This window comes from Bidens hawaiensis, unplaced genomic scaffold (assembly GCF_021521415.1).
Source record: "Bidens hawaiensis isolate Kalapana, Puna unplaced genomic scaffold, B.hawaiensis_p1.1 tig00073076_1, whole genome shotgun sequence".
Lineage (NCBI taxonomy): Eukaryota > Viridiplantae > Streptophyta > Magnoliopsida > Asterales > Asteraceae > Bidens > Bidens hawaiensis.
Window position 1 is genome coordinate 16,568 of NW_027502733.1, and position 14,594 is coordinate 31,161.

Here is a 14,594-nt window from a genome sequence, read left to right on the forward strand (position 1 = left end):
TAATTAGTTACTTCATAAAGAATTGGCCTTTTTAGCGAATTGGTCCATATTCGTTTGGTCTGCTTAACGAATTGGTCTCTTGGCGAATTGGACCCTCATAGCGAACCAGTCCTCATAACGAATTAAACCTTATAACGAACTGGTCGACATACGAATTGGACTTAACGAACTGAAGCTAGTTCGTCAGTCTTTCCTTAACGAATTAATACACGAATCAAAGCTAGTTCGTTATATTCCCTTAGACGAATCAGCTAGCGAATCGCTTCTAATTCGTCAATTACTCCCTAGCGAACTAGGGTTAGGTCAGGGGATGTCAGAACATTCCCTGACACCCGTAACCTCGTATTAACTTTTCCGGCGCCGCCATTGCCGGAAAGCCGCAGGAAAAACGCGAACTCACCGGAAAAACGAGTTTTAACTCGTTTTTCGTCGTTTTTCGCCCCGTTCGATCCAGATCTGAGCTAGGGTGATCCCTAAGCTCATCATAGGTTCGGTTTATACCCGACTCCACCCGGATCTCGTGATTTAAACGGTTAAACGGTGTCGGCTCGTCGTTTCACAACTATATCTAACGGGTTAAGCTCATACAATATAATACTATCATTACCTCGGGTCGGTTCTCAGTTTCCTTCTTGATATCGGTTTAGAGAGAGAGAACTAGAGAGAGAATCTTAAGTGTGTGTTTTGGATGGTGTAAGGGATATGTGTAAGTGAATTAAATGGAGGATTAAGGGTATATATATTTTTGATCATGGGCTTAAGCCCATGGTCTTTCCTTTATTCCTCCATACCCAAGTCCATAACCCATATCCATTTACCCAACACAAGTCCATCTCGTATTCTATTCAACTAAACCGATAACGACCCCCTATAAAATAAACGAACTTTATTTTATTAATATAACCGAAAGTAAGATGTTACATTCGACCCATATTCAGCTTTTTCTCCGGCTCGGTGAACATAACCCTTAAGCAATACTGGCAAAATTTCGAACGGGCCGCGGGGTGACGTCAGGGCATAATTATTGAACCGATTCTTTCGTATGTGTATAAATTATTGTATGGTAGTTTCAAAGACCGAATTTCTGATCCAATTCAGTGGTTCGACCCATATTAAGTTTATTCTCCAGTTCGGTGAACATACCCCTTTGGCAACACTGAAAAACTTTCGAACGGGCCCCGGGGTGGCGTCAGGGCATAATTATTGATCCGATTATTTCGTATGTGTATAAAATATTGTACGGAAGTCTTCAAGACCAAATTTCTGATCCGATTCAGTGATTCGACCCATACTCAGTTTTTTCTTCTGCTCGGTGAACATACCCCTTTGGCAATACTAGCAAAATTTTGAACGAGCCCCTGGTTGGCGTCAGGACATAATTATTGTTCCGATTCTTTCGTATATTTATGAAATATTGTATGGAAGTCTCCAAAACCGTATTCCTTATCTGATTCAGTGGTTCGACCCATACTCAGTTTTTTTCTCCGGCTCGGTGAACATACCTCTTTGGCAATAATATTTCGAACGGGCCCCGGAGTGGGTTCCACATAATTATTGATTCGATTACTTCGTATGTGTATAAAATATTGTATGGAAGTCTCCAAGTCCGAATTTCTGATCCGATTCAGTGGTTCGACCCATACTCAGTTTTTTTCTCCGGCTCGGTGAACATACCCCATTGGCAATACTGGCAAAATTTCGAACGGGCCCCGGGGTGGCGTCAGGGCATAAATATTGATCCGATTCATTCGTATATTTATAAAATAATGTATGGAAGTCTCCAAGATCGAATTTCTGATCCGATTCAGTGGTTCTACCCATACTCAGTTTTGTCTCCTGCTCGGTGAACATACCCCTTTGTCAATACTAGCAAAATCCCGAACGGGCCCCTGGTGGCGACAGGGCATAATAATTGATCCGATTCTTTCGTATGAGTATAAACTATATTGTATGGTAGTCTCCAAGACCGAATTTCTGATCCGATTCAGTGGTTCGACCCATACTCATTTTTTTCTCCGACTCGGTGAACATACACCTTTGGCAATACTGGCAAAATTTCGAACGGGCCCCGGGTGGCGTCAAGGCATAATTTTTGATCCGATTCTTTCGTATGTGTATAAAATATTGTATGGAAGTCTCCAAGACCGAATTTCTGATCCGATTCAGTGGTTCGACCCATAGTCGGCCTTTTCTCCGGCTCGATGAACATACCCCTTTGGCAATAAATGACAAAATTTAGAACGGGCCCCGGGGTGGTGTCAGGGCATAATTATTGATATGATTTTTTTGTATATTTATAAAATATTGTATGGAAGTCTCCAAGACCGAAAATCTGATCCGATTCAGTGGTTCGACCCATACTTAGTGTTTCCCCGGCTCGATGAACATACCCCTTTGGCAATACTGGCAAAATTTCGAACGGGCCCCGGGGTGGCGTCAGGGCATAATTATTGATCTGATTCTTTCGTACGTGTATATAATATTATATGGAAGTATCCAAGACCGAATTTCTGATCCGATTCAGTGGTTAGACCCATACTCGGTTTTTTCTCCGGCTCGTTGAACATACCCCTTTGGCAATACTGGTAAAACTTCGAACAGGCCCCGGGGTGGCGTCTGGGAACCATTATTGATCCGATTCTTACGTATTTTTATAAAATATTGTATGGAAGTCTCTAAGACCGAATTTATGATCCGATTAAGTGGTTCGACCTATACTCAGTTTTTTCCACGGCTAGATGAACATACCCCTTTGGCAATACTGGCAAAATTTCGAACGGCCCAGGGGTGGCGTCAGGGCATAATTATTGATCCGATTCTTTCGTATTTGTATAAACTATTGTATTGAAGTCTCCAAGACCAAATTTCTGATCCGATTCAGTTGTTCGACTCATACTTAGTTTTTTCTCCAGCTCGGTGAACACACCTCTTTGGCGATACTGGCAAAACATTGAACAAGCCTCGGGGTGGTGTCAGGGCATAATTATTGATCCGATGCTTTCGTATATTTATAAAATATTGTATGGAAGTTTCCAAGGCCGAATTCTGATCCGATTCAGTCGTTCGACCCATACTAAGTTTTTTCCGCGGCTCGATGAACACACCCCTTTGGCAATACTGGCAAAATTTCGAACGAGCCCCGGAGTGGTGTCAGGGTATAATTATTGATCCGATTCTTTCGTATATTTATAAAATATTGTTTGGAATGCTCCAAGACAGAATTTGTTTTCCGATTCAGTGGTTCGACGCTTACTAAGTTTTATCTCCAGTTCGGTGAACATACCCCTTTGGCAACACTGTCAAAATTCCGAACTGGCCCTGGGGTGGCGTCAGGACATAATTATTGATCCGATTTTTTCGTATGTGTATCAAATATTATATGGAAGTCTCCAAGACCGAATTTGTGATCCGATTCTGTGGTTTGACCCATACTCAGATTTTTCACCGGCTCGGTGAACATAACCCTTAAGCAATACTGGCAAAATTTCGAACGGGCCGCGAGGTGGCGTCAGGGCATAATTATTGACCCGATTCTTTCGTATGTGTATAAAATATTGTATGGTAGTTTCCAAGACCGAATTTTTGATCCGATTCAGTGGTGCGACCCATATTAAGTTTTTTCTCCGGTTCGGTGAACATACCCCTTTGGCAACACTGAAAACCTTTCGAACGGGACCCGGGGTGGCGTCAGGGCATAATTATTGATCCGATTCTTTCGTATGTGTATAAAATATTGTATGGAAGTTTCCAAGACCAAATTTCTGATCCGATTTAGTGATTCGACCCATACTCAGTTTTTTTTTCAGCTCGGTAAACATAGCCCTTTGGCAATACTAGCAAAATTTTGAACGAGTCCCTGGTTGGCGTCAGGACATAATTATTGTTCCGATTCTTTCGGTAAACATAGCCCTTTGGCAATACTAGCAAAATTTGGAGTTGTATAATCGAGTGTGATCTAACCAATACCCAACCTAAACTATATATAGATGTTTGTGAGGGTAAAATGGTAAAAAAAAAACGGTCAAAAAAAAAAACGGCCATATAGCCGTTATACAACGGTCAAAAACCGGTTTTTAACCGGTTAACCGGTTATGGAGAAACCGGTTAACCGGTTTTTCCACAACGGTCAAAAACCGGTTTTTTTATAAACCGGTTAACCGGTTTTTCCATAACCGGTTATAAAAAAAACCGGTTTTTTTAATAACCGGTTCGTTAACCGGTTTTGGCTCTAAAACGTGTAACCGAAATACGAACCGGCGGTTTGTAAACCGGTCAAACCGGTTTTTAAAAAACCGGTTTTCGTAAAAACCGGTTTCCGGTTTAAACCGGCAAACCGGTTCCCGGACCGGTTTTTTTGACCATCTCTACCACTTGGTGGGGGTGGTCATGGAGTTTTCCCTATGGTCTTCCTTCAAAAAGAGGTCAAGGGTTCGAATCCTCAAAAAGATAATTTTACCATTACCCCTTACTAAATTAGGAGTGTTCGTCGTTCAAAAGAAAGGGAAAAAAATATACGTGAAACTCGAACCCCTAGCACACCTTATATAGGCAAATAAGTTAAGGTATACAAGAGGCCATTGAATTAGAAAACAAAATTAAACTCATAAGTAAAATCCAAAATAAACTAAGTATTAATAGTATTCTGTTGACTAACCATTTAGTTTCGGAGACATCCAGTGATGAGGGGAGACTAGGTGAATAGACATCGGACGATGTTAGTTTGACCCTTGAAATGATTGGGTTTTACCTCATCACATTGTCCTGCATTCGGACAAGTGTTCACAAGCGTCGACCCTAGGTGGGGGTTTTCCCAGTTCGGAGGCGAGTGTATCTCGATGAGATGAATTTCGCCAATATCTCATTTGAAGAATTCGTTAACCATTAAAAAAATTGTAGTCTGTTGACTTTGAATTTTGATCTACTCCAAATCACCCCTTAAGATCTTCCGTATCACTCTTTTAGTGTTCCAATTATATTACTTACCATACGAGAATGTCAACCATGAGGCGATGCATGTGCTGATACATCGTTCACTTGGTCTTCTTGAAGAGTTGACAACTGTACTCTTTAGGTGAAAAGCCAGCGATGATACAAATGCCCTGGTGGATCCGTCGATGAGTTTAAAATTTTTATTTTTCCTAAAATATTTAATAAAATTTAAAAATAGAAAGAGAAGATTTATTTATTTAAGTGTTTTAATAGTAAAGCCCATCGATCTTCGTGACGGCCAGTCATATATATGTATGTGCTATGATCATTTTATTAGAACTTTGATCGGTTATAACCAGTGTTGTTAAAATCGCTAGTCGCTAGCGAGCGGTGGGGTGAGGACTAGCCATTAATCAGGATTAATCTGATCGGACTTTGATGTATAATTTTCGTTTCATACACACACATATTTTTATATGTAATTTTCATTTTTATATATACACAAACATATTTTGGCTGAAATCTCGTTTGAAACCGCTGGTTTTTGCTAAAATCTCGCGCGAAATCGCCAATTTTGGTCAGAATCTCGTCGTAAACAACTGATTTTGGTCGCGGAAACTGTCGATTTTGGCCGGATTTGACCATTGACCGATTAATTGGACGACTAGCTCAAAATTAATTAGTGAATTGGAGACTAGCGATTAATCGGGTATTAATTGGTGACTAGTCGAGATTTTTGCAACATTGTTATAACAAACACTCACACAATTAATCTGAAAATAATAATAATAATAATAATAATAATAATAATAAACTAGCATGAAACGCAAGATATATGTGGTTCAATCGATCTGGGCTACAATCAGAAATTTATTATTGCCTTCCAAGTTCCAACTCTTGTGATGAGAGCATACAAGTACAAGGATTACAATATATATAGAGACTAGTCTACGATCTTTGACTTAGAAAACATGAAAATCTAAAAGGCCCCTTATCTTAAATATATAAAAACAAAACCTTTAAAAGCTCTTTGGTTGCTCCATACATTCTCTCAAATCATCATATTATTTTATTTATAAATATAGGTTTCTCATGCACTTGACCCGAATTCATGGGTATGGGTCTTATCAAACCCTGATAGCCCTTAAATGGGTTATAACAACTCATTAAATTAAAAATTAATCTCACCAAATGTTTAATATAAAAATACTACAATCTGGATATACTAAAAAGTAATATATGATTTTTAAAAACAAGATATAATTTATAATTAAGAAACAATTTTATAGTAAAAAGGAAAAAAACGGGTCATGGGTCTCGCCAAATCTTAATAGTTTTTAAACGAGTTATAACATCTTGTTTATTTGTGAAACTTTTTAATCATCAAATCCTAAGTATACTATTAACTTACAATAAATAAAATTAGATACTAAAAAAATATATAAAATATTAAAAACAAAAAATGTGAAACAATACCTATAATACGGGGGATAAAAGCTAATAAGATATGTATGGTAGGCCCAAAATTTTCTCTGTCTTCTATATATATTAATGGGGTGTTTGGGATTGCTTATTTTTATCAACTTATAACTTATTAAATTTTTGAAAAGTAATAAGGCGTTTGAGATTGCATATATTGTGAGGGGAAAGTATCATAAGTTACATTTTTGTAACTTATTAACTTAATGAAAAATTATAAGGATGTAAAATAAGAAATCCCAAACACCCTCTAAACTCAATAATAAGTAGTGAAGTAAGTCGGGCCCAAATCGATACCACCCCTCCACAAACGAAACGCTTTATTCTCTAATAATGTTATTTTTAGGAATCTAACTTGTATATTGTTATTCTCTTTGATTTAATAACCATTAAATTTAGCAAGAAGAGGAAGCGGCAATAGAGCCAATAATCCAGAATCTTAAAAAAGAAGCGAGGGAAAAATTACTGATAGCCTTAAATGATCCGAGCAAACATACTGACTTGTTGAAACTAATTAACGATATCCAACGCCTCGGCATTGCTTATTGTTTTGAACAAGAGATTGAGCAAGCCTTGGGCTATATTCACACTCTATATGGTGATAATTGGGAAGGTGGTAATGTTTCCCTTTGGTTTCGACTCCTTCGACAATAAGGATTCTTTGTTTCATGCGGTTAGTGAATTTAAGTTCGAATTTTACTCACAATATAAAAGATGTTAACATTTTTCTGTTAATAAAATCAGATATCTTCAACAAATACAAGGACAATGAGGGAACCTTTAAGGAATCTTTAACTAGTGATGTCAGTGGCATGCTTAAGTTATACGAGGCTACATATATGCGGGTGCAAGGGGAGGTTGTACTCGACGACGCTCTTCTTTTTACAAAATGCCAACTTGAAAAGATAACAAAGGATCCTCTTAGGTGGAACTGTAGTCTTTCTTTTTCGACGCACATAAAGGAAGCACTAGAGCGGCCTATATGGAAAAGGTTGCCAAGACTTGATGTGTTGCGCTACATACCGTTCTATGAACAAAAAGATTCACATGATGAATCCTTGCTAAGACTTGCAAAGTTGGATTTCAATCGGATTCAATCTTTGCACAAAAAGGAGCTTAGCCAACTTTTTAAGTACGTTTATTTGCTTGTTTATTCATTTATTGCAATAGATTTGAAACGGTGCTCAGTATTTGTGGTTTTTGTAATAATAAATTATTGTAGGTGGTGGAAAGATTTTGAGCCTTCAAAGAATCTACTGGTTGTAAGAGACAGACTAGTTGAACTCTACTTTTGGATAGTAGGTGTCTACTTTGAACCTCAATATTCTCGTTCAAGGATTTTCTTAACAAAAATGATTCAAGTTGCAACAGTTTTAGATGACACTTACGATAATTACGCTACTTATGATGAACTTGAGATTTTCACAGAAGCAGTTCAAAGGTATGTAAAGTTGTAAACACATGCCTACACCAACAATATGTACTAATTGACAAACAATCCAGTATTAAAACCAATGGTGCAGTTACTGTACGCTAATGCCTTAACGTATAGTAGGTACGTGAGATGCTCAAAGGCAAAAACCTAAAACGCTCACAAAAACTTAAACGCTCAAAAACGGTCTTTGTGAAAAAAAGTGAAAAATTGATCGATTAACCATCCAAAACTGTTTTTTCGGTGAACCAATGATTGATTGGATATGTATTGACGATTCCGAGATGTTTGGATGTGATTTCATGGATCGATTCTTGAAAAAATGGATTCGCGTACGTAATGTACGTTAAGGCATTATTGTATTGGATCTTTTCTCTAAAACCAAAATAGTTTATCATAGTTATAGCTTACGCATACATTAATTATAGGTGGTCAATTACCTGCATCGATACACTTCCCGATTATATGATGATGATATACAAAATGCTCTTGGATACTTATGGTGAAATGGAGGAAATAATGGCAAGTGAAGGAAAAGCATATCAAGTTTATTATGCCAAAGAGGAGGTTAGTTTGAGTTTCTTTGCTTTGTAATCAGTGGCGGACCCAGGATTTTTTGTCGATGGGGTCCCAATTTTTCGGTTTACAAAATTTTTCGGGTCGGTCGTTATTCGGGTCGGGTCGGGTCGAGGCGAGGAACATAATAAAACACGGAACTATGGTGTAATTGGAAACGAGTAAGTAGAAAGAATCTAAATTAGAAACTAGATGAAACATACACTTTTAATTCATACCCGAAAAACATGAACGTAATCTGATGGAAGGTCTTCCAAATCAATTTTCTTAGATGTATTACTTGAAGAAGACGAGGGCTCAAACTTTCTTTTCAATGATTCTTGCATAATTAACCCTAAAGTTCAAGTTTTTAAGAAAACTAAGTCACAATCTAACAACAATATACAACATACAATAACCAACATGAGTATAAATGTATAATTATATATAAAATCAATCAACTAATTAGCCCTAAAATTACCTTTAGTTTGAGACAAAATCAGAGGAAACAAAGACTTATAAGACCAAAGAGGGGTGAACAGTGGCTGGAGTGAGGCGGAGGCTGGCGGATATGGACGGAGATGGGCGGAGGCTGGCCGGAAAAACTGAGAGGAGAGGCGTGAGTTAGGGATAACTGGATAAGCAGTGGCCAGTGGGGTTGAGAAATAGAATTGAGATGTGTGTGGAGGCCAGGAGGGTGTTAGTCTGAATGTCTGATGAGTTGGGTTACTGGGTTAGGTACTTGGGTTGGGATATGTTAAAACTTAAAACCCATGGGCCAAAAGTCAAAACTAAAATTAATATAAAGTAATTTTTTAAAAAACGAAATACATAAAAAAACGGGAAAGAGCAAGGCTCGAACTCGGGTCATTCGTGTGGTATTGGAAGGGGGTTTCCACCAGACTAGAATGGTAATATTGATATGGGGTCCAAATGTTAATTTATATGGGGTCCTTCAAAAATTTTCTATATCGCTTCTAAATAAATTTTAAAAAACATTGGTGTCCCGGGACCCCGACGGCTACTATGTAGGTCCGCCCCTGTTTGTAATGTTCTCTTTATACAAAGACTGATATAAAGAACTAAAGTAAATGTGTCATTTGTCTTATGCAGATTAAAGAGATGAGTAGAAATTACTTGACTGAAGCAAAATGAATGAATGAGGGATATGTACCAACAATTGAGGAGCATGAAACAGTTTCATTCATAACTGCCGGTTACAAAATGCTTACAACGTCAAGTTTTATGAGCATGGGTGAGAAGAATATTTCAAATGGGCTCTTAGCTTTCCTCCTCTTGTTAAAGCTGCATCTGTAATTAGTAGGATTATGGATGATATTATCGGTCACAAGGTACATACAAATTTGTACTTGAATATGCCATTACTAACTTAAAGTTCGTGTATTACACGAGTAATTAATTAATATAAGATATTTAATAAATAAGTAAAATACAATTTAACAATATACTTGTCACAGACTATTAATACAAAGCCACTGTATATGTTTACAAAGATCTTAAAAAAACAGTTAGTTGATTATATATATATATATATATATATATATATATATATATATATATATATATATATATATATATATATATATATAAAAGAGTTCAAATAAAAAACAAGTGTTTTGTGAGAAGTTTGAGAAGAGCTTTAAAATAAAAGAAACCACCTAAATATGACACTATACAATGTAAATATGAAACAATACAATTATTTAGAAACTACCAATCTCAACCACTAGATCATAGATCCAAAGGCCTAGATCTATTCTTATTCTTCTCACAAAAATATTGTTTTTTACATTAACCCTACCATATATATATATATATATATATATATATATGAATATCATTACAAAACTCTTAAATTATTTAACACCTTGAAAGAACCCTTGAAAATTAACGTTTTTTATAAAATTTTTGGTATGCTAGTGTTATTTGAGTATAGTTTTATCATTTTCTATATAGATATTTACGATTGCAATTCTGAAAAATTAGTTTTTATACATATCTATGTTTTTTTACACATATGTAAATTTGTTAGTACATAAATTTTATATATATGTAAACTTGTGATTAATATATGTAATACAATTTTTTTATATAAAAATTTGATAAAATTACTCTTAAATATTGTTAATATATAAAAAAATAAAAAAAATGTTTTGTTGTTAAGAGTTCTTAACTTTTTTTTAATTAAAGAGAAGAAAATCCAAATCAGTGAGACTTTTTAAGTTTTAGTTTTTGTAATATACTTGATTTTTTTAAAAACTAATTTAATTAAAAGTTAAAATAAAAATCCGTAAATTATGTATGTATTTACAATTATGAAAAAACATGTTAAGTAATAAAAAAATATATAATTTATTGTGTTAATAATTCGTTTTATAACTTGTTTCTTTAAAATTAATAAAAAAATAAAATAAGTTTTTAATATTTTGAAAATATTTTAGGAAAAACATTAGATTATTTAGTTATAAAAAATGGTAAATATAATTTAGGACAATTAGTAATTATTTTCTAATTTGGCTTTGTTATTTTGATATGTTGTTAAATTGTAGGTGTTGTTTTACTACATTAGGAATTGTGCAAGAAATATAAAAAGAAAGAAAAGTTAATAATTAGTAAGTTTATATGTATCTAATAAATTTTAAAAAAAGAACGAATGTGTGAGAGACAAGTTACAAAACAAAATTTTTATTAAAGAATATAGATATAGATTTAGGGTTGTATTAGTATGAGCCTAGAGGTCCGGATTCCGTTTATAAGGTTTTATAATCTCTACATATTGTTAGACAACCTTCGATAATCGGTCAATTCGGTATTAAGCATATACAATTTGATCTTTATTCTAACGTAGTTGTGATAAGTGATAAAATTTATGAACCGTAGGAGGAGAGGAAAAGAAAGCACGTTGTATCGACTGTTGAAAGCTACATGAAGGAACATGACGTGAAAGAGGAGCATGTCTATGAATTGTTCAAGCAAAGAGTAGAAGATGCTTGGAAAGATATGAACCGCGAATTGCTTATATGTAAAGACATTCCAATGGGTCTTAAAATATGTGTTATCAATCTTGGACGCGTAATGGAAGTAATATATAAATATGATGATACTTTAAAGAATGTTGGAAAAGAAATGAAAGATAATATCAAGTCTTGCTTCGTAAATGCTATGAGGGTTTAAATTCTGATTCTTCATAGCGTGTCATCCTTTTGAAGATGTTGGTTCGTCCTTCTAAAGAAGAAAAACAATATGTAACTAATAAGGCCAGAAATTTGATTTGTGTGGAGTACTTCATGGTCACTTGCATTTTAATTTAAGGTTTGCATTTTAATTTATAGTTTGTATTGGCTTGTATTTTTAGTTTATGGTTTGTATTTCCGTGGTTATTAATAAAATCAGTGTCAAGATTCGTAGTATTGTTTTAACACGTTGCTAGTTTATTTTTCTCAACTAAATTGCTTTAACTTTAAAATTCCAATATAGACTTCAGGCTTCCACAATTTTCTAGGGGCTACGGTCGCTAAACCAAGTAAGGACCAAAGCTAGTAAGTTGATATACAATTACCAACATAGACTCGATAATTCACTTAACCTATTGTTTTTATAATAACGTTTGGATCCACCTCAATACGCGAGTGAGTCCTTCTGAGACGGGATGTCAACCTTCTATACTGATTTTGACGTTTCATGTCTGACTTACCCAAGTACATCATCAATAAGAAAACTTACCACCGTGAGAGTTGAGAAACTCCCTTGAGTCAGGTTTCGAACATGAGACCTTAATGATCTCAATTGTGCATCATCGATGCGCCACATTGGGCCATTGCACTTCGCCCTAGCCAGTGGCCGAGCCCAGACGCGTGCGCGTCGGTTGCTTCGCACCCTTGCTAAGGCCACAAACTGTGTCTTGGTATATAAGAATATAATCATGTGAGTCCTCTTCATAAGGAGCTCACAAGTTTATCTTTTTGGTAATGTGAGACAAGTCATTTTTCCATTTCTCCAATGTGGGACAAACCCACTTTCGCATATTCTAAAATCACATATTTTTGGATTGTTATATTCTCCAATTCCTTATTTTAAATCTCGTCCTATTGAAATAAGTGTGTACATTTCCGTTTCAAATCTGATTCTAATTCCCAAGTATATTCTGGTCCGCGTCTTGAATTCCACTTCACTTAGACCAGAACGAGTCTCTTATGTTTGAGAGATTCTTGATTTTTCTATGTTCAATTTGTAAAGGTTTCTCAACGAATTTCAACTTTTCGTTTACCTTTATATCTTGAAGAGATATCTTTAATGATTCATCACCCTTTGCCCTAGCACATGCGCGTGCACATCGGGTATTTCAGACTCTTGTTAAAGCCACCAAATGTGTATCATTATACAAAAATATTATCTTGTGTGTCATCCTCCTGTACCTCGTTATAAGGAGCTTACATTTTTATCTTTCTAGCAACGTGACTTTCCATTTCTTTAACGTGGGACAACCCCACTTTGCCATATTCTAAATCACATATTTTTGGATTGTTGATAGAAATCAATTTTTTTTATTTTCAAGTATGAACACCTTATTGTTTTGTTTTGTTCTTTTTTTTTTTTTTTTTTTGAGATTTGAGATTATTTTGGCAACTAGAACCTTGGAGAAGCCTACGAGCCTAACACATTTAATAACTATGTTAAGTAAATGGGACTTCTTCCTGAACGAATTTGCCATGGTATGATATTAATTAACGGATCCTTTAAACTAAATTAATTTTTTTAAGTGCTAAAAAACAAAGATAGTACTTATGAATTTATAGATCTTATATATACTTTTTTATGTATTTCAATATTTTGGTTTCGCAGCACGAGCCGAGGTATAAGGGCATCTATACTGATCAATTAAAAAGGCAAAAACCCATTGTCACGTCACTGCCACATAGAAAGTGAGACTTTCTCGAGTCTTGTCAGTAATAATTTCAAGCCTTCTAATCATTTTTAACGTCTTCATACGTACTATACCCCAACGGTACCTAACAGTCCATTTTGGAATTCACATTGCACTACCCCATTTGCTTTCCTACGATACACCTTCAAGTCTTTGAAAATGTCACCACCCGTAGTGGGGTTTGGGCGTTCCGGGTGAGGTGGACAAGAGGTTGCACCACACTACACATGCTCTACGCGTTAGGCTATATTGGTACCTAACATTTCTTCTACAAATGGGGAAGTGTGATTCGGCCAAAGTGGAGATGTTTCTTTAACGTGTAGGCTCCTTTCTACCCGTATGTAGCGTAATCATTAATCTTTTGACTCCTGTGTAACCTGTTCTAGCTGACAATGTTACAAAATAGTTATATCATGCTAGTTTTTCGTGCTTCTCTATGTCGGCTCGAATGATGTCATCCTGTATTGCCCACCCGATGACTTAATGAATTCTTTTATACATTTTAACTTACATAGGAAAACAGGGTTTGTTTCAAAGTCAGCATGTTAATGTTCCAACTTTCAACCGTCTAATTGAGGGTGTGAGTCGGCATAAAAAGTTGATAATTTCATAAGATTGTCGGGGAAAAAACCGAAGTGATCCTTTCAAAATATTTTTTCCATAATTTCTTAATGGTAGGTATTGAAAATAATAATAATAATAATAATAATAATAATAATAATAATAATATCTTCTTCTTTTTTTATTAATATTGTAATTTTATTATCTTGTCATAGTCTTTCATATTCATCCATTGACAACTACCTGTTATTTCTTTTCAGTCACCAAAAGATTTCTTTACCTTCTTGTTTTTTCGTTTCTTCCCCGATACGCCTCTTGGTTTTTTCTGTCCAAATATTGAGCTTCTCACTCCAAATTTCCTCGTTGGCGAGAAAGGGTCTCCGACAAAATAAAACACGATAAGCAACTAGAATGAACCATGCAAAAAAATCCTACTTCGGTTCTTGTTTTGTTGTGACTTATCTTGTTGTCGACTATCGGCTGACTATTGCTCCCTTCACTTGATTACCGTACCTTTTGATTAACCAGACACCTTAATCCTGATATTAATTACTGGCACACGTCAGATTAAAAACACGAACATAAACAAACAAAAAAATGTGTATTCTTGATCAATCTTGTTAGTCACTTTTACTAATTAATAAAACTGAACACATAGATTAAAAGACAAGATTGCCAAACCCTTTAATTAGG

The 14,594-nt window shown here is 35.4% G+C and overlaps 1 pseudogene across 1 annotated transcript; it reads left to right on the plus strand.

Annotated features, from left to right (window-relative positions):
* Nucleotides 1–6,807: 6,807 nt before the first annotated feature.
* On the plus strand, nt 6,808–11,640 carry LOC143606124 (sesquiterpene synthase TPS1-like; annotated as a pseudogene). The gene is made up of 6 exons (XR_013148686.1): nt 6,808–7,081; nt 7,153–7,540; nt 7,631–7,849; nt 8,269–8,407; nt 9,509–9,747; nt 11,297–11,640. The product of XR_013148686.1 is annotated as a sesquiterpene synthase TPS1-like (transcript).
* Nucleotides 11,641–14,594: the final 2,954 nt, after the last annotated feature.